The following is a 21184-nucleotide window of genomic DNA, read 5'->3' on the forward strand; positions in this document are numbered from 1 at the left end:
AGTCCAGAAGAGCTTTTTCAATGTGATAATCTCCTATAACACAGAAAATGATGGGGGCTCCTGGGTCCTTAAGCTTTGGAGGAGTGGCATGCTGGAAGATAGAACTAACCTGTTCAGTGAGACATACTTTCTTTGGGATTTGTGATCTAGATTTATGTTTATGGGTGCACAAATCCTTAAAAATTTGACATAAGCAGGGACCTGTTTGATTGCATCTAGAAGGAGAAGATTAATTTGGACTTGCTTAAACAATTCCAACATCTCGTCGAGTCTTCCTCCCTTCTTATCTGCAGGAATAGGGGCTTTCAGGGCATCCGAAAATGGAGCTTTAGGCAAGTAAGATGATTCCGGTGCAGTTGGTTCATTCTCTATTTTAAGGTCCTCCTTGTTCTTGGTGATTTGGCTTCAGTTAGAGGTTTAGGGTTGGTCTCATTAGTTTTACTAGTGTGTTCAATGACCTTCCCACTTCTCAGAGTCATGATTGATTTGGCGTGTTCAGAAAAAGCTTCTAGGGTATTAGAGCTCTCAATCACAAATTGCCCTCTTAGGTTGCTCTCGAGTTGGCTAGGTAATTTTCTCCTTCTCTCCTACTGAATGCAGTCACTAGTTGACCTATTTGGGTCTCTAGCTTAGCAATGAATTGTGTGTGGGAGTTAAGATCTGAGTGTTGACTTCTAATCATTCTAGTACTTTCAGAACTTTTTCTCAAAACTGAGCTGTGACCAGTAGTAGATGGTTGAGGAGCATTTTGAAATTGATGGTATGGTCCATGCCTATATGTTGGATCCTGATATTGAGGTTGAGGTGTGGCAGGGCCAATCACTGGTTGTGGTCTCCAAGAAAAATTTGGATAGTTTCTCCAGCCGGGGTTATAAATATTCGAATATGGATCATTTTCTGATCTGCGAGCTTGTTGACTTGAGCTTGCTGAACCTGCTCGTGCACAAACTTAGAAAATTAAGGTGCGGCCGGGCATTCACTAATAAAATAGTTCGGACTTGCACATAATGCACAAACTTCTTGGATTGGGTTAGGTGGAATCGGGGATTGTCCAGTATTTAGAAGACGATCTAATTTTTGAGACAGTTCATCTACCTTACTGTGGATATCTATGATGTTTCCAATCTAATAAATTTTACTTTTTTTTTGTTGAAGCATGGGGTGTTCTCTAGAGGTGGCAGACATATGATGTAGGAAATTCTCACTAAGTGTTTCAAAGAGCTGCCAGGCTTTATCTCACTCTTTAGCATGAACATCCCACCACATGATGCATCAACCATTTATTGGTGTTTCTCTGATAGACCATCATAAAAATACTGACAAAGTTGCCATTTAGGGACAGCATGGTGTGGACATTTACGAATGAGGTCCCTTAACCTTTTCCATGTCTTATGAAAAAGTTCACCCTCCAATTGGGAAAAACTAGTGATAGCTTTTCTAATTTGATTTATTTTTCCAATTGAAAATATTTCTTGAGAAATTCTCTCTGAGATGATCCCAAGTTGAAATGGTTATAGAGTCTAAGGAGTTTAACCAATGCTTGGCTTTGTCCTTAAGTGAGAAAGGGAACAGTTTCAACCTAAGGCATCATTGGAGAAGTTTTGGATTTTTACTGTGGAACAAATTTCAAGAAATTCATCCAAGTGTTTGTATGGGTCCTCGTTACTAAGTCCATAGAATGATGGCAACATTTGAATAATGCTAGACTTAATCTCATATTGGGTAGCTTCTACTGGAGGTGCTTGAATGCATGGAGAGTAGGTATACGAGGATGGAGTGAAATATTCTCTCAATGAGCATGGAGGATTAGCCTCACCAGGTGCAGTCATGTTTCTAACTCAGATAGTCCAAAGAGTCTTTTCTAATTCTTCGTCTAATGGTTGCAAGTCGGGTTTTAATGATCGTCACCTAACATGCAACTAAAAGGTCTATGTAGGACTATCCTAGTCTGTTAAGGATTATATATATATTTTTTAAGAGGAGCAGAGAAGAGAGAAAAGAGTTCTAAAGAAGAGATCCTAAGAAGTCCTAAAACTAATAGAAGAATTAGTTGTGGTTAGATTTTAATTACAATCAAGTTAGCATGCAGTGGACTCTCTATCCTAAAGTTACCCTAGTTCTAGACAGCTCCTAACTGTAGTTAGCCTTCAAGCCCTCCAAGTCGAAGCTTGACCAACCAACTGGCCAAATAAGTGTAAAGTTGGTGGGAGTCCCCCGTTGCTTTCCTTAGACACCAATTAAATTGGCCAGTCAGCGAACAAAATCAATTAAAAACCACCTTTCTTCGGGCCCAGTCGTCCCGCAAACCACTTGCCTAGACACCAGCTAGCTGACCAAGTCTAACCTGGTTCAACTCTCAGGGTCACTTATCCTAATGAGCTCGAAATTCTTAGGGGTCAACATCTAATTAATTTTAGATTAAGATCTAGGTTATGCAAATGCAAGAAGTGATTTGTGGGCCAAGGAAGGGTGATCAAATCTCCACCTTATCTTAGTTACTGGGTTGTGCCCTTAAAGTTAATTATGGAGATGCAAGGCAAAGAAACAAGGTGTCCAATCAAGTTAAAATTTTTATATTTGAGATACGCTATTTAATTAATGTTATGAAATGTCAGTGGTTTTTTTTTTAATTCAACCATGCCAAGATCCCGACAACGGTGCCAAAATTTGATGCATAGTCATTGATAGCACCAAAAATAACTCTACTCATACGTAGGTAGGATGAGTCGAGATCGTATCCTCAGAGACCTTGGGCTAAGTTAAGATTATAAAATAAAAGAAAGAAGCATTGTTTTGATTTAAAAATAAATTATCTCAAAATTGATGTAATTAGAAAATAAAGAGCTCGAGAGTTTTGAATTAATTTTGCACTAGTAGAGTTGTATCTCTTTTTTTTTAATTAAATAGATGCGATTAATCTTAAAAAAAATACTTATCTTTCCTTGGCACACCCCGTACCCATAGATCATGGCGTGTCTCCGAAAAGTATTAGGTAAACAACTCTTCTTTCCTCGGCATGCCCCGTACCCGTAGATCACGACGCATCTCCAGAAAGTAAAAGTTGTTTTAATATTAATCTAACAGGAAAGCATAAATAAAAGCATATGACAGAGAGCAAATAAAGAACTCATGACGATTTAAATAAAAAGTATAATATTTATTGCATATAAAGAAATACAAGAAAGTTTAGAATAATAAATCCACTCTATGTCGTTACAAAATTTCTTCTCCACTCCCGAGACTGCTAGCCTAGCTGCTCATGGAATAGTCCCTTTCTCTTCCTCTATGCAAGGCTCTAGAAGAATTTCTGGGATGATCCTCAAATGAGAGTACAAGAGTCTTTTTATAGGTGTTAGGAGGGATGAGTTTTACATGATTTTCAGATGTGAGACTAAAAAAATACTAAGGACTAAAGATGGATGGATGAGATAGAAAGATCACAACAGATAAAGAAAATACAAATTCTTTCTCTTGAAGTATTTCCAAGTATTATATTTTTTTCCTTTAATGAGCGTCTGTTCCCACTGTGTCCGCCAGCCAACTCCCGCGAACCCGCCACGTCGTGCACCCGCACCCGCACTGCCGTGCGCCCGCACCGTCGTGCTCCCGCACTGCTGCGCTCGCACACCACCGTGCTCGCACACCGCCGTGCTAACTGTTAGAAACGCTCCTTTTTGATTTACAAAAAGAAACTTTTGTTTCTTTAAAATGATGCCTATATCCTTTTTGGGTTCCTTGCATAGTATCTTCATTTTCTATAATACCATATGCATCCTTTTTTATTTTAATTTTATTTTAAGTCTAATTTTTTCAAATTTGAGTCTTTTTGATCTGTGAATCGGACTCTTTGTTTCGACGATCACCTTTCCTGTAAAACATAAAAAGAAGCATCAAATTCTTAATAAATAAAATAAATTAAATATAATTTTTTTTTTAAATGACTTAAATTAAGTGTTTATCACTAACCCAAAGGACCCAATTAGTTTGGGTACCTAAGGTTAAAACTTGACTTTATGTGTGCAGGTGTGTCTTGCATCTCAAGCAATAAAATAAAGTGGTATCTTGATAGTGGATGCTCAAAAACACGACCAATGATGAATCTCAATTCATCACATTGGAAGCTAAAAATGGAGGGATGGTCACCTTTGGAGATAATGACAAAGAAAAGATCATCGGTATTGGTAACATTGGTATCACTCCCTCCGCTTATATTGAAAATATGTTACTTATAGATGATCTCAAGCATAATCTTTTAAGTATAGTCAATTATGTGATAAAGATTATAAAGTAATTTTTGAATAATCTATGTACATTGTAACTTATCTTTTTGATGATAGCACTAGATTTATTGGGCATAGGCATGGTAATGTGTATATAGTTGATTTGGATAATCTTTCCATGCAAAACATGCAATTCTTGTGGCCATGAATGCTAAAATCAATGAGACAAGTTGGTTTGGCATCGTAGGATTGCACATATTAGTATGCATATATTTTCTAAAATTATTAAAAAAAATGATTTTTGATTTGTCAAAAATTAATTTTGACAAAGATAAAATTTGTGATGCATATCAATTAGATAAACAAACAAGAGTTTCCTTTAAATCTAAGAACGTTGTTTTAACTTCTAAACTTTTAGAACTCTTACATATAGATTTATTTGATCCTACAAGAAGAACTAGTCTAGGAGGTAAGAGATATGATTTTGTAATTATTGATAATTTTTTATTTTATTTGGATTTTATTTTTAGCATCTAAAGATGAGTATTTTCAATATTTTTTAAGTTTTGTCGAAAGATTTCACATGAAAAAAATTTATCAATTATTTCAATTCGTAGTGATCATGGTACTGAATTTAAAAATAAAATTTTTAAAAAATTTATGATGAAAAAGATATAGATCATCATTTTTCAACACCTAGAACACAACAAAATAGAATAGTAGAAAGAAAAAATAGGATCCTTGAAGAAATGACCCATACCATACTATGTGAAAGGAAGCTGCCAAAGTACTTTTGGGTAGAAGCAATTAACACAGCATGTTACATCTTAAATTGTGCTTTAATAAGATCAATTTTAAAGAAAATACCCTATGAATTTTGAAAAGGTAGAAAACCTAACATAGGATATTTTTATGTTTTTGGTTATCATTGTTTTGTTTTAAATAATGGCAAAGTTAGCTTAGGTAAATTTGATGCTAAATCTAATGAAGCTATCTTTTTGGCTATTTCACTTCTAGTAAAGCTTTTAGAGTATTTAATAAAAGAACACTAGTAGTGGAAGAGTCAATTCATGTAGTTTTGATGAAGCTAATGATCTTCTATCAAAGAAGAGAGAGGGTATTGATGATGCAGGTAACATAGAAGATGGAATGAAAAATCTCACCATCAGTGACTCAAATGAGCAAAACAAGAAACAATTGAAAGAAAAACTTAAGGATGAAAGCATCAATGATTAGAACACTCAAGAACAACCTCAAGATACAGGTAATCTTTCAAGAAAATAAGGTATATTCACAATCACCCCAAAAAAATTAATTATTGATGATCTGGTATAAGAAGTAAGAATTAGATCCTCTCTTAGAGATGTATGTAATTATGTAGCTTTTGTTTCACACCTAGAATCTAAAATAATGGATGAAGCTGAAAAAGATCATAACTGGATAATTGCCATGCAAGAAGAGCTAAATCAATTTAAAATATATATATATATGAACTCTTATTGCTAGACCTAAAAATCATTCAATAATAGAAAAAAATGGGTATATAGGAATAAATTAGGTGAAGATAAAAATATAATAAAAATAAAGCAAGATTATTTATTAAGAGATATAATCAACAAGAAGGAATTAATTTTAATAAAATATTTTCATCTGTTGCTAGACTAGAACCATAAGAATGCTGCTTGCTTTTGCTTATTTTTTGAATTTTAAATTATTTCAAATAGATGTTAAAAGTATTTTTCTAAATAGTTATATTACTGAAGAAATTTATGTAGAGCAACTCTCAGGTTTTGAAAATCATAAATTTTCAGATCATACATTTAAGTTAAAAAAGATTGTATGGTTTAAATAAGCTCCTAAGATTTGATATGAAAGATTAAGTAAGTTCTTGCTAGAAAATAGTTTTACAAGAGGAAAAGTAGATACACTCTTTTTATAAAAAAAAAAATAAAAAATTTAGTTATATAAATATATGTTGATGATATTATATTTGGTTTACTAATAAAGCTTTATGCCAAAAATTTGCCAAGCTCATACAGGGAGAGTTCGAGATGAGCATGATGGGAGAACTCACTTTCTTTTTCAAACTTCAGATCAAGCAAATAAAGAAGAGATCTCTATCATCCAAAGTAAGTACATAAAAGAACTATTAAAAAAATTTAAAATAGAGAGCTTCAAAAATATAAATACACCTATGACCCCTTTCTGTAAATTAGATAAAGATGAACATGACAAAAATATTGATTCAAAGCTTTATAGAGACATGATAGGCTTTTTGTTACTGCTAGTAGACTGGATATAATGTTAGTGTATGTATGTGTACTAGATATCAGTCAAATTCTAAAGAATCTCACTTAAATGCTATCAAAAAAATTTCAAATACTTAAAAAGAATACAAAACCTAAGACTTTGATTCTCAAAGCAATCTTCTATAGACTTAATAGGCTACTCAGATGCAGACTTTACTGGATGTAGATTAGATAGAAAGAGTATTAGTAAACTTATCAATTTCTAAGAGTGAATTTAATCTCTTGGTTTAGCAAGAAGCAAAATTCAGTAGCATTGTCTACGGTTGAGGTCGAGTACATTACAGTCGGAAGTTGCTGTACTCAAATTTTATGAATTAAACAATAGCTCATAGATTTTGAAATTGAACTTAAAAATATTTTTATAAGATATGATAACACTAGTGTCATTAATTTGACCAAAAATTCAATTCAATACTCTAGGTTAAAATACATTGAAATTAGACATCATTTTATAAGAAAAATATTCAAAATAATGATGTAGCACATGAATACATAAATACTGAAAAGCAATTAGCTATATTTTTATCAAAATATTAAATAAAAATAAATTTTATAAAATTAGAAGGAAATTGAATATCTTAGATCCTTCTACTTGATCTTCAATTATAATTTCACTCTCAAAATCTACCTAAAATCTCTTGACATCATCATCTTAATTTTGGGAGGCATCTACCTTTTTTTGGAGATTATTTCAAATCAATTAAAAAAAATCATCAGTGTCATTTAGATATAATCTCAAATTTTTTTCATTGAAATACTCCATCAAAAATAATGCCAAAATTTATCTAGACTCTTCATGATCATCTCAAGTCGATATAAGCCTTTTCAAATTTTTTCTCTTGATCTTTTTTTCTAAATTATTTTCACATCAGCTAATGTTTCCCTGGATGGGGCGTCCCATGGGGCGTCCCAATTAATCGGGTGAATGGATTATGTGTAAACTGACCCGTTTAAATTTTTCTCTTAAAACCTAAGTGGGTGACTCAATTATTGTGCTTCTTCCTCCTCTTCTATCCCATACCGAAACCCTTCTCCAAGCTCTCCACCGGCCACAATCCCACAAATCCATTCCCTTAACCGCTCAAAAACCTTGATTTTCTACCTCAAATTCTAGGGTAAACATATTCTCTCGACATATCCTTGATCAAAATCGTCTCACTTTTGATCTCCATCAAAATCTCAAGTCCTAATTTTCAAAATCTGAGACAATCACCCCAAAATCCTCTTCTTCTCTTCATTTCCATCCATCCTTCATCCTTCTCTGTCTCCTTGACTGATTCTACTACTCTCTTTGGGATAATGGCCTCCAAAATGAGATTATCGTAGAGAAGGAAGTCAGTGAGATCCTTGGAGGCTGAGGAACGAAGGAAGAAGACTACTCAAGCACTAGCTCAAGCCTCTCCACCAATCACCCCAAGTAAGATCCCCTTATCTGTAAGGAAAGTAGCTTGGGAAGGAATGTTGACTTTCGTTTCTTGAGAAATGATGGATTTTCTCTTGATAAAAAACTGATTAAGCAAAGATGGAGATTTTTTTGTAATTTGTCCGAGCCCATTTACATGATCTTGTCAAGGAGTTTTTTTCAATTTAGTTTTCACTAATGGAGTTCTAAAGTCAATTATCAAGGGTGTCCAAATTATACTTAATGCTCCTAAGCTGGGTAGACTTTTTCAGATACCCTATGAAGGGAGTTGCCTAAATGAGCTTCTAAGAAAAAAAATCGGGCTTAGGACCATCTTAAGAAGAGAGGATGTGGAGGGGTCTATGAAAATTGAGGCCAAGGAGTTGAGCATGGAGATGAGATTGCTCCACCACATGGTGTTTAAGAGTTTTTTCTCCAGAGAGAAAAGATATGATTTGATGATCAGTCGAGATATGTACTTGATGCACCATGTGGTCTCCAAGTCTCCCCTAAATCTGCCATTTTTGATGATGATGAGGAGTGTGCTGAGGAGGAGGGTCCCTCTTCACCACCTATGCCTAGGCAGAGCCTTGATAATCATTCTGTATCAGAGTCTGAGGCAGGACCCTCAGTTAGTGTACCCCATCGTCGAGCCATACAGTGCCATCTTTTAGTTTGGGAGAGGATGAGATGGGACTGTTGGCTGAGAGAGTGGCAGGCATTCTATCTGTTCAGTAGCAGTAGTTTCAAGATCAAATTCTTTCATAGCTTCACCAATTTCAGCAGTATCAGGAGTAGATCCTCTAGTAGGTGCAACAGCAGTATTGTCAGCCTTCGTCAAATTCTTTTTCTGACCCTTCTTCAAACTTTTCAGTCATGCCACACATATCCTCATTGATGGAGCTTTTATCTAATCTAAGTTCTAGACTGGAGAGTGTGGAGAGTTTCCTACTCAGGTTCAATGGTAGGATTTTTTGACATTGAGAGAAAGATCAGACTGATTTTAGATTCTCTATCGACAGGAGTGAGCACATCGACCACCTCTTCACCTCAGTTGGCTGACTTGATTCAAAAGATAGAGAGACTCTACAGCCAGCTTTGTTTCTTCACTTGAGTGATCCGAGTAGATATTAAAGACTCGAGGGACTTCGTCTCTTCTGATCTTGATGGGCTTCGAGTTTCAGTGAAGGGGGTCTTGTCCCAGCTAGCCATTAGGACTCTGCTCCAGTCCAGGCCCTCCGCATCTAGTGAGCCTGCTTTAGTCGAGCCTATTGCATTCTGTCTCCCAACATAATCCACTCGGACAAGACTTTCAATCGAGGTCGAGACTGATTATGATGATTTTGAGCTTGATGCCTATTCTCACTGATCTGATCATTTTGTATTAGACTTTTAAGTTGCTTAGTTGTTGTATTTTTATTTTAGTAGTTGAATGTATGAGAGCTTTATGCTCATGGATATATATTATGACTCTTGTAATCTCTTTTTTTATTGTAATTAATATATGAGGTTATCCATTATCTTAGTATCACTTGGTATCACTTTCTATTTATATGTAACTGAATGAATGACTATTACATTTGAATGAATGCACTATAACTCTGATACCTGGTGTACAACTATTAAAAAACTTACTCTCTCTAATCAATTTTTGATGATGTCAAAATGGGGGAGAAAGTAGTGTAGTCCATCTATCTGAATTTTTGTTGAGAAAGTAGTCTATCTTGGATTTTTTTTTGCCAATTTTCTTAAATTTTGTTCTAATACAGTATAGTATTTTACTCTGATACACCCATCTATTACTTTGATATGTCTATCCTTACTTTCATTTTGATATTTTTTGAAAAATACTCTGATATATTTATTTTTTTGAGTACTCTGATATTTTTATTTTTACCTTGATACCAAAATATCTTGATATATCTATTTTTGATTTTGCAAAATACTCTAATACCTTCTCTTTTGATTCTTGCTCTGATATTTTATTTTTATCTTGATACCAAAATGCCCTGATACATCTATTTTTGATTTTGCAAAATGCTCTAATACCTTCTCTTTTGATTCTTACTCTGATATTTTTAACTTTGCCTTGATATCAAAATAAGAAAAAGAAAAAGAGAGATTCTTTTTATATATATTGCTCTAATACTAAAAACAAGGAAGAGAAGAAGAAATTTTTTTGCTCCAATAAGAAAAATTTTACAACTTGACACTTTTTATATAAAAAGGGGAAGATCTTTTTCAAAATGGTCAAAATAATCACTTTCATCTGTCTCATACAAGAAAGGGGAGGATTTTGCTGATTAGAAATAATTTTTGAAAAACTCTGATACCTTCACAAATAATTATCAACAAAATATTTAAAATATTATAACTTACTAAAATATGTATCTCATGATATTCTATACTTAATTTTTGACATGTTCCTACAAGTGCTTCACAAACTCAATCCCTTGAGCTTTATGGATCTTTTTTTATGAACACTCAAATATTTTATCATCATCAAAAAGGGAAGATTGATGCTCCAAAAATTAATTTTGATGATCACAAACTATTTAAGGGACTACTAATGAATTTTTTATTTTAAAAAATATTTTAGTGATGTTTCAGGTAGTCCAAAATATTGAGTTTGAAAAGCTCCATCAAATGTACCAAAGTTAAAGTTTCTATAAGTTGAAAAAATTTTTAAAGTCTTTTGAAAGTGTTGAATTGATTTAAATTCATTTAAGAGTATTTGAAAGTATTTAGTAAGTTTTGGACCTTAAATGTATAAAAATTAGGTTGGAACAAAATGAAGCGACCCATCTAGGTCATCCCCTTTCATTGGATAGCAGGCAGCACTGTTTTGGCTTGTGGCATGCAGTGAGACTAACTATGTGGGATGACCTCTGAGATCCTGAGACCAAAATAGAGAATCAATTTTTTGTCTGGCCAAATGAGGCATCCCATGGGATGTCCCATTGCCAGTGAGGCATCCCATGGGACATCTCATTCTGGACGAGCTTCGTAATGGCTAGTTTTCAATCCATTTTTGGTGTATTTAATGCGCATTAAACACTCTCCAATAGCTCTTAATCCACACTAAGATACTTTAAGTTCAAATGGAGGTTATAAATACTCTCTTAGGTGAAAAATCAAAAAATTTTCAAGCATTCAAAGCTCACATCCATGAAAGTTTAAAAAAATTTCTAAAATAGAGGAAAGAAGCATTCAATCAGCTTACCAACCACTCTCCAGCTACATTCAAGTGTGCCAATCCATTGAGGATGTTCAGCAAAAATTTTTTTCCCTTAAGTATTATATTTTTATTACATTTATTGTGCTCATTTAAGGAGTTGTTGTGTTGAAATTCCTATACACTATTTTCTTGCTATTGTATTTTGAGTTTTGAGTTTTGGAGGATTTTAAAACTCCGATAGGTTGATTCGAACATGAAATCAGAGTGTTGTAGGTTGGCTTATATCCAAGAAATAAGTGTTCTTGCTTGGATAGCAAGGGTCAAGTTGTTCGATTTTTATATCTTGAAATCTTTTTAGTGGATTGAATTTCTAAGTAGGATTGAAGAGTGGATATAGGTGTAAGGTTGGCACCGAATCACTATAAATCTCTTGTGTTTGTTATCTTGCATCTCTTTACTTATTTTTTGTGCTTTATACTTGCTTGCCTATCATTTGTGATTGATTTCATTTTCATAGCTAATCAATTCACTCCACTTAACAAGTGTAGCACATTACTTGAGTGTACTAATCACAAAAATTTTAAAAAGATATAATTTACCCCCCCACTTGGGCTCATATCTGGAAATTATAGTGGTACTTCTTGTGAGACTTCTGAGCCATGTAAAAATCAGATATTTTTCAGGTAATATAAATTTTTATTTATCAAAATAAATTTATTATCTTGTACATAATACTAGTTCTAATAAATAACTTATTTTATTTTTATAATATTGTAGGATTTTGATACATTTGAAAGCTTTGAATTTGTGACTACTTATAGAAGTCTGAATTGGAATTATACTTAGATGAGCCAAGAGTTGATAGAAAGTCCAATTTAGATATCTTTGAATTTTAGAAAGCCATCATTTTCGATATCCTCATTTTCTCTCATGGCACGTGATATTTTAACTATTTCAATATCTACAGTTGCCTCTAAATCTACTTTTAGTATTGGTGGGTGGGTACTTGATAAATATTTAGTTTACTTAAACCAGATGTCAGTGAGGCTATGATTTGCACTCGAGATTGGATATTTGAAAGAAAGGTATATAATTTAATCATTGTATTGCTATTATATTTTTTGAATGAGTTTATTATTAACTATTGTAATCTTTCAATGTAGATATTTTGGAACCCGAGTTAGATGAGATTGTAAAAGATGTCATGAACTTCAATTCCATCAATGAAGACTAATCAACTCAAGGCTCGACCAATATTGATCGCAATCCATAATGAGATAAATCATGGTCATGCATTCTTTTTTAGATTGTGTTGTCATATATTTCGACATATTATCTTGTTATGTTGTATTTTGTTTGGAACTTCTTTTTGATTTTTATTTGAGTAAGAACAATGGATGTTGTTATACTGTCTTTATTTGAAATTTAGGTACTTATTTAGATTTTAAGCAATTTTGAGATTATTTTAAAGTTTGTATGTGGAGGCTATGATTATTTTTTAATATATTATATATATTTGATGACTCAACTAATTCTAGTGGCAACAATCTTGGATGGTCTTCTTATATAGGCAACCGATTATTGTCATTTTGATTTAGCTATGGATTAATTATCATATCTGAGCCTCTCCAATTAATTACTGAAATTCATAAAATCTTAACTTTTAAGTTGCTACTATCTATTTAATTTGAATATATTGTTGGTGATGAGATTTGACTTAGAGTTAAGTTGTATCTTATTTGAATCTTCTATGTGTGTTACTGTTACAGTGTTGCTATCTTCTTTGTCATCATTGGGTTGTAATTTGAGAATATATTCTGAATTTTGATGTTATTTATAGTAACATATTAACTTAATATTTTGATATATGTATTTTATGTTCTATAATATAATATTGCAGGTTTTATACTTTCATGCATGATATGAGATTGGATTTAAAAATACTATGATTACTTGCTTGGTTGGCAAGCTTTTTCTTCTCATGCTTTATGTTATTTAAAGTGATCATATGTTAAATAGTGGCAGCATTTGTTCTCCTTTAAAGATAATGTGTTTCTAGACTTTCAGTTTGAAATGATATATTTTGTCTTGAATTGAACATGCTGCTATTTGTGAATTATGATATGTGTCTTGTTCATATTTTTGGACATATATATGTATTGTGGAGGCTATGATGATTTATGAATATATGTTTGATGACTTAACTATTTCTAACAGCAATAATCTTGGTGGCCTTCTTCTATAGGCAACCGATATCGTCATTTTGATTTAGTTGTGGATTAATTATCACTTTATCAGATCTGAGCCTTGTCTTCTTTTTCTAGATATGCATGGTGTTGGAGCATGATCCGGCTCCTCCCATAGACCTTGGGTGCAGCAGAACCAGCAATGAACAAATCTGGAGACTTCTGGACTCGATGAAGGCCCTTGATGAAATCAGCCTGGTTGTTGTCTTCTTCGTCACCTTTCGTTCCAGATGAAGAACACCTCTAAGATTACCTCTAAAAAATCCAAGATCTGGTACCCAACCTGATCAGGCCTGGATCGAGTTCTTCCAATTTATAATCTTGAATGGGGCATTCTAGATAGGAAGAAGATAGATAGAACAGACCTTACGATCTGTCCTGCTGCAGCCTTTCTGTAGATCTTGGCATCTAGATAAAAAAAAAAAAATGTAGATCTATCTGCCTTTCTGTAGATCTGTTGATGGAGATCTACTCGCACCTCAAACGACCTCAGATCAACTCCAGATCTGAGAAAAACTTGTACCAACCTCATAGCAAGAGATTTCAAGTCCTAGACCTGATGTTTGGGTAGCTGCAAGAGAGGGAGAGGCAATATGGTTGGCGGCACAAAGGGGGAGGGGCTCAAAACCCTAGCACCTCCCCTGCTTTTCCTGCCTTCTATGGACCTGGCGGCAAGAAACCCTAGGGTTTCTTGCTCCTGAGGCATGGAGAATAGCTGGAGAGAGAGGGAGAAGAGAGAGAGAGACTTGGGAGAAAGAGTTTTCGTATTCCTTGGCTTAATCAAACCTATACAGTGAATGTATATATAAACACAGGGTCAAGTGACCCAAACCAAAACTCCCTTGACCAACTCTATGGGAGATTAGGTTAACCCAAGCCCATGTACACCCATGACTCAACCTAATCTCACCTATCTTGGGCCCAGACCTGGCCCATAAAGAGTTGGTCCCTTGAGGCCCACATAACCTAGACCTCAAGAACCCGAAAGGCCCACAGCCTTTCAACCTAGGGCCGAACTAGCCCTAGAGCCTCCATGAAGCCCTCATGAATGATGGACCTTTGCCTTAGCCTTGGTCCCCTGGGCCTTGGGCACACCACCTGGATCACAACAATCTCCACCTTGGTGTCCCAAGGCCTCAACCAGCTCCACTCTATCCATCAGCCGAATCAGCTCAACACATCTCTGAAAGCTATCCCGTGGAAGTACCTTCGTAAGTGTATCAGCTGGTTCTCCTTGGTGTGTACCTTTACCAGCTCCACCTCGCCATCCTCCACAAGCTCCCTAATTCGATGATACCGAATATCGATGTGCTTTTCCTTGCATGATAGACTGAGTTCTGTGCTAATAGAAGTGCACTCTGGCTGTCACAGTGCACTCTAATGGCCTCCTGAGTAAGGCCCATCTCCGTCAACAAATCCTTCAGCCAAATTGCCTCCTTAGCTGCTTCTGTCAGCCGATGTACTCTGCCTCTATAGTGGATAGGGCCGTGATAGGCTGCAGACTCGATCTCCAAGAAATAGGACCTCCATACAGGCTAAAGATGAAGCCTGTCATAGACCTCCGGGTATCCACATCTCCACCAAAGTCTGCATCTACATAATCGCCAATCAGCCCCTGAGCCTCCCTGGACATGTCAGAGTATCCCACTGCACCTCCTCGCTGTTCGTAGCAGATGACAACTCCAACTGAACCTGCCAGGTATCTGAATATCACTTCGAGCTCTTCAGTGCTCCCTGTCAGGCTGCGCCATGAACCTGCTAATCTGACTCACTGCATGAGCAATGTCTGCCTACAACAGACCATTGCATACATCAAGCTCCCAACTCCTGAAGCATAAGGAACCATCTCTATCTCCTGAGCCTCCACCTCAGTCTGTGGTGCCATGGTCTTCGAGAGTCTGAAGTGACCGGCAAGTGGCAGCTCCGCCGGCTTTGCTCCTTCATCCCGAACCTCTCTAAGACCTTCTGTATGTAGCCCCCTGAGATAGATGCAGCACCCTCCTGGCTCGATCTCTAAAAATCTCCATGCTTAGGATCTTCTTGCAGGGCCCAAATCCTTCATCTCAAACTCCCAGATAAGGATGCCTTCAGATCCTGCACAACCTTCCTACTCTTGCATGCTATAAGCATGTCATCCACATACAAGAGTAGGAACACCCTAGAACCATCCTCAAGAGACTGAACATAAATACAGGGATCAAACTCGCACCTGAAAAGTCCAATCTGCGCACATAGGAGTCGAACCACTTGTACCATTGCCTCGGCGACTGCTTCAGCCCGTACAGCGACTTCTGCAACAAACAAACCTTTCCCTCTGATCCTGGATCCCTGAAATCGGGTGGCTGCTCCATGTAAATCCTCTCCTCCAAATGCCCATGGAGGAACGCCGTCTTGACATCCATCTGCTCCAGCTCTAAATCCTGAGCTGCTACAATGCTCAGCAACACTCTGATGGAAGTATGTCTGACGACGGGAGAGAAGACCTCGCTGAAGTCGATGCCTTCCTTCTGGGAGTATCCCTTGGCCACTAACCTCACCTTGAATCTGATACCTCCCTGCTCTGAAGGCCCTTCCTTGCGACTGTAGACCCATTTGCAGCCAATGGGCCTCTTCCCCTGTGGCAACTGCACCAATCGCCACGTCTGGTTCTGGTGGAGAGACTGCATCTCCTCGGACATCGCCTGGACCCACCGCTCTCTGTCCTGGCTCTCAATAGCCTCCTGATACGTATATGGGTCTCCATTCACTGTCACCAGGGCATATGACAGTGTCTCCTCGAAGCCATATCGATCCGGTTGCCTGATGGTCCTCTTGGGCTTGTGTAGGGCAACACCGATATCAGTCCTCGATCCAGCTCGCTCCTGCTGGATCTCTTCACCTCGATCATCCATTCGAGTTTCTCCACCTGTGGAGACACCTTAGGTAGGTTCTCCATCTGAATGTCATGTCCTCCCGTAGTACCTGCAAGAGGCAAAATCAAAGAGGTAAGCTGTCCAGCAGCCCCTGCTGGACCTCCTCCTGCTCCTGCTGCTCCTCCATGCCTGCTCGCCTCCGTAGGACTGACTCCTCATCAAAAGTCACATCCCGACTAATGATGACCTTCTTTTCCAAGGGATCTCACAGCCTGTATCCCTTAACTCCTCTGGATAGCCTAGAAACACCGTCTTGGTGATCTGGCGTCTAGCTTGCTCCGCTCACCAGCTCCAATGTGCCCATAGGTGTGCACCCAAATATCCGTAGATGGCCCAGCCCAACTATCCTCCCAGACCACACCTCCTCTGGAAGCTGCCATCCAACCTGGTGTGAGGTGACCGATTGACCAAGTAACCCGCTGCGTCAATTGTGTCAACCCAAAATGCCTTTGGAAGCCCTGCCTGCAGCCTCATGCATCGTGCTTTTCCAGAAGTGTTCTGTTCATCCTCTCGGCCACCCATTCTGTTGTGGAGTCTCCTTAACTGAGAAGTGTCTCCTGATCCCACACTCCTCATAGTAGTCCTGAAACTCTCTGCTGGTGTACTCCCGCCATTGTCTGACCTCAGACACTTCATGCTCCTCCCCTGCTCCTTCTCCACCTCAGCTCTCCAGATCTTGAACTTGGTGAAGACCTCTGACTTCTCTCTCATGAAGTAAATCCAGAGTTTTTTTGAGAAATCATCAATCAGGTCATGAAGTATCTGGCCCCATTCCTAGCTGAAACTGGGGCTGGTCCCCACACATCCGTGTGTACTAACTCCAAAGGGGCTGCACTGTGGGTTGTACTGATGTTGAACTGAACTCTCCTCTACTTTCCCATCTGGCAAGGCTCACAGATCTCCCCTATAGCACCATCCTCCAGATCAGAGATGAGTCCTCTCCTACTCAACTCCCTCAGCCCCTTGTCACCCATGTGGCCTAGGCGGTAGTGCCACATCCTGTAAGCCCCCTGCTGGTCCTGTGCTGCAACTGCTGCATCAGACTCTCGGTACCACAGATCCCTCCATGCGATAGAGATTATTGTCCAACCTCCTGCCTCTCATCACCACCATAGCTCCATTGGAGATGTTTAATACTCCGCTTCTAGCCCTACTGCTGAAGCTGTATCCACTGCGCTCCAAGTAGCCTAGTGACACCAGATTCTTTTCCAGCTCCGAGACATGCTTTACATTTGTCAATGTCCTCACAATCCCATCAAACATCCTCACCCTGACTGTCCCTATCCCAGCCACCTTGCAAGGATGATTGTCGCCTAGAGTCACTGATCCCTCATCTGTCTTGGTGTATGTCGCAAACCAAGACCTATGTGGTGTGTAATGATGTGAGCACGCAGAGTCTAGTGTCCACTCCTTTGTGTAATGCCTGTGACCATCTGATACCAAAGTAGATCATCCTCCACCTGCTGCCCAGCAACTGCACTCACTGATTCTGAGCCACTTCTTTCTCCCTTCTTGCTTTCCATAGTGGACATTCTCGCTTGAAGTGCCCGAACTCGTTGCACTTGAAGCATTTCATCTCTTTCTTTCCCTTCCTGGACTTGGACCACCCCCTGGACTTGCTTCTGCCTCTGCCTCTACCTGTCCTCTCCCCTACTGCCAAACCCTCCTGAGAGCCCGATCTCTGGTCAACTTTTCCTTTGCTCATTAGACCTCAGCACCGAGACCATGTCCTCATATTTCAGAGTCTCCTTGCCGTAGAGCAGTGTAGTCACCAAAGAGTCATATGATCCTGGCAGCGAACACAAAAGCAACAGAACTTGTCCTCATCCAGCTTCACCCCGATATTCATTAACTCTGTGCACAACTGGTCGAACCTTTGAATGTGGCCAATCACATCAGATCCCTCCTGCATCCGAAGACTGTACAACCTCTTCTTCAGCATTAGCTTGTTGCACATATTCTTCCCCATATATATGGTGTGCAACTTCGACCAAAGGCCCTTCAGGGTCTTTTCTTCCAGACTGAATACAACGTCGCATCCGCAAACATCCTCTGATCACCGAGCATGCTTTCTTCTCCAACGATGCCCACTGTCTATCTGTCATTCCCTCAGGCTTCTCATCCAAAGCCTGATCCAAATCTGCTTGCACAGAAGATCCTCCACCCAATTTTCTACATGAAAAAGTTTCCTTGCATCAAACTTCTCGAAATCGACCTTCATATTGCTGCCCATGACTGGATCCAAGCCAAACAAGCAATATAAAATCAAGAAGTGTAGAATATACCTTGATGGTACCTTGCTGAAAATTTTCAGCACTTGGGATCTTCAACTTCTCATGCTTGGAACGCTTCCTCACCATCGTAGCTCTGATACCAACTATTGGAGCATGATCTTGGCTCCTCCCACGGACCTTGGTGAGCAGAACCAGCAACGAACAAATCTGGAGACTTCTGGACTCGATCGAAGGCCCTTGACGAAATCAGCCTGGTTGTATCTTTTTCGTCAGCCTTTTGTTCCAGATGAAGACGCCTCTAAGATCACCTCTAAAAAATCCAAGATCTGGTACCCAATCAGATCAGGCCTGGATCGATAGAGGAAGAAGATAGATAGAACCAGACCTTGCAGATCTGTCCTGCTGCAGCCTTTCTGTAGATCTGTTGATGGAGATCTCACCCATACCTCAAACGACCTCAGATCAACTCCAGATCTAAAAAAACTTGTACCAACCTTGTAGTAAGAGATTTCAAGTCTTGACCTAATGTTTGGGTAGCTGCAAGAGAGGGAGAGGCAATATGGTTGGTGGCACAAAGGGGAGGGGCTCAAACCTAGGCCTCCCTGCTTTTCCTGCCTTCTATGGACCTGGCGGCAAGAAACCCTAGGGTTTCTTACTCCTGGGCATGAGAATAGCTGGAGAGAGAGGGAGAAGAGAGAGAGAGACTTGGGAGAAGAGTTTTCGTATTCCTTGGCTTAATCAAACCTATACAGTGAATGTATATATAAACACAGGGTCAAGTGACCCAAACCCAAAACTCCCTTGACCAACTCTATGGGAGATTAGGTTAACCCAAGCCTATGTACACCCATGACTCAACCTAATCTCACCTATCCTGGGCCCAGACCTGGCCCATAAAGAGTTGGTCCCTTGAGGCCCACATAACTAGACCTCAAGAACCCAAAGGCCACAGCCTTTCAACCTAGGGCCAACTAGCCCTAGAGCCTCCATGAAGCCCTCATGAATGATGGACCTTGGCCTTAGCCTTGGTTCCTGGGCCTTGGGCACACCACCTGGATCACAACACATGGATCTTTCTTTTCCATTCTTTGCTATTTTGATATTTTTTAGATGCAGCAACCTTATTATCATTCTTGAGATGGATGAGAATGTGGATTAGAAGATTCGTATGTTTGAAGTTGTACCACATGTTTTATCCTTCATTTTTTATCTATCAATATTTTATATTTAGTTGAACATTGCTAAAATATAAATTTTTCATGTAGGAATCAGGATGAGTTCCTTCTAAGAAATCATCTCCGAGCTTCTATGAACTATGATGATAGGCAACATATGAGCCCCGAGCCTCTCCGGCTAATTACTGAAACTCATAAAAGCTAGATTTAGAGTTGGTGATGGGATTTGGTTTAGAGTTGATGTTGTATCCTATTTGAATCTTCTATACATGTTATTGTTGTAGCGTTGCTATCTTCTTTGTCATCACTGGGTTGTAATTTGGAAATATGTTCTAAATTCTGATATTATTTACAGTAATATGTTAACTTAATATTTTGATATATGTATTTTATGTTCTATAATAGGATATTGTAGGTTTCATACTTTCATGCATGATATGTGATTGGACTTAAAAACACTACGAGTTTGTGATTACTTATTTGGTTGGTAAGTTTTTTTTTTTAATTCTTGAGCAGATTTTCTCCTCATGCTTTATGTTATTAAAATGATCATATGTTAAATAGTGGCAGCATTTATTCTCCTTTAAGGATAATGTATTCAGTTTGAAATGGTATATTTTATTTTGAATTCAATATACTGGCTTTTGTGAATTATGATATTTATCTTATTTAAAAATAGATTAAATGGATTTGGTCAGATTGGTTAAATAAGTTGTTTATCTATTAAATAGGTTAAATGATAAACAGATTAGATGGGTTGGGTCGGGTCGGTTAAACAGGTTAACTATTTAATAAACAGGTTAAACGGGTTGGGTCGGATAAATAGGTTAACTGTTTAATAAATAGGTTAAATGATAAATGGGTTAAACGGGTTGGGTCGGGTCGATAAACAGGTTAAATGGGTCGAGTCAGGTGATCTATTTATTAAATGGATCAGGTTCAGGTTTGAAAATCTGACCTGTTTAATAAACAAGTTGGGTTTAAATTTGATATTTTTTGATCCGATCCGTATCTGACCCGGCCGTATTTGACCCGACCTGACCCGATTGCCACCCCTAGCCTAGCCAGGTGTGGACCATATTCGGGACTAAATTTAAGCCAAACTTAGAACCTAAATTTAGATCTGAACCCAATCTCGATTTAGTTTCAAAATGGGTCCCTCTTCATTTAGGCTAGTCTAAAATCTAGGCATTTAGTCTCTATCATTTAGGCTAGTCTAAAATGGATCGTACAAATTCTAAAATCAAAATAGTTCACTAGGCTCTTCTTCTCTCAAAAAGTCCCAACCAAATCCCAATTCCCAAATCAAAATGTCTATCTATCAAGGCCTAGGGTTCTCAATTTTTCACTTCTCAATTTTTGCTCTCCTCTCTATGACCATCCACTACTCCAAAGTCTATCTTGACAGTCCCTACTCGCCATTCACCGATCACCAGCATCGATCTTCCTTGAAGCTCATCCCTCATTGGTCATCACCATTTCCATTCATCAGTCATCAACTGATTGTG

The 21184-nt window shown here is 38.0% G+C and overlaps 1 non-coding gene across 1 annotated transcript; it reads left to right on the forward strand.

Annotated features, from left to right (window-relative positions):
• Positions 1–1338: 1338 nt before the first annotated feature.
• On the forward strand, positions 1339–1444 carry LOC140851387 (small nucleolar RNA R71). The gene has a single exon (XR_012134140.1). It is a non-coding gene; the product is annotated as a small nucleolar RNA R71 (small nucleolar RNA).
• The last annotated feature ends 19740 nt before the right edge of the window (positions 1445–21184 follow it).

Source organism: Elaeis guineensis, chromosome 8 (assembly GCF_000442705.2).
Source record: "Elaeis guineensis isolate ETL-2024a chromosome 8, EG11, whole genome shotgun sequence".
Lineage (NCBI taxonomy): Eukaryota > Viridiplantae > Streptophyta > Magnoliopsida > Arecales > Arecaceae > Elaeis > Elaeis guineensis.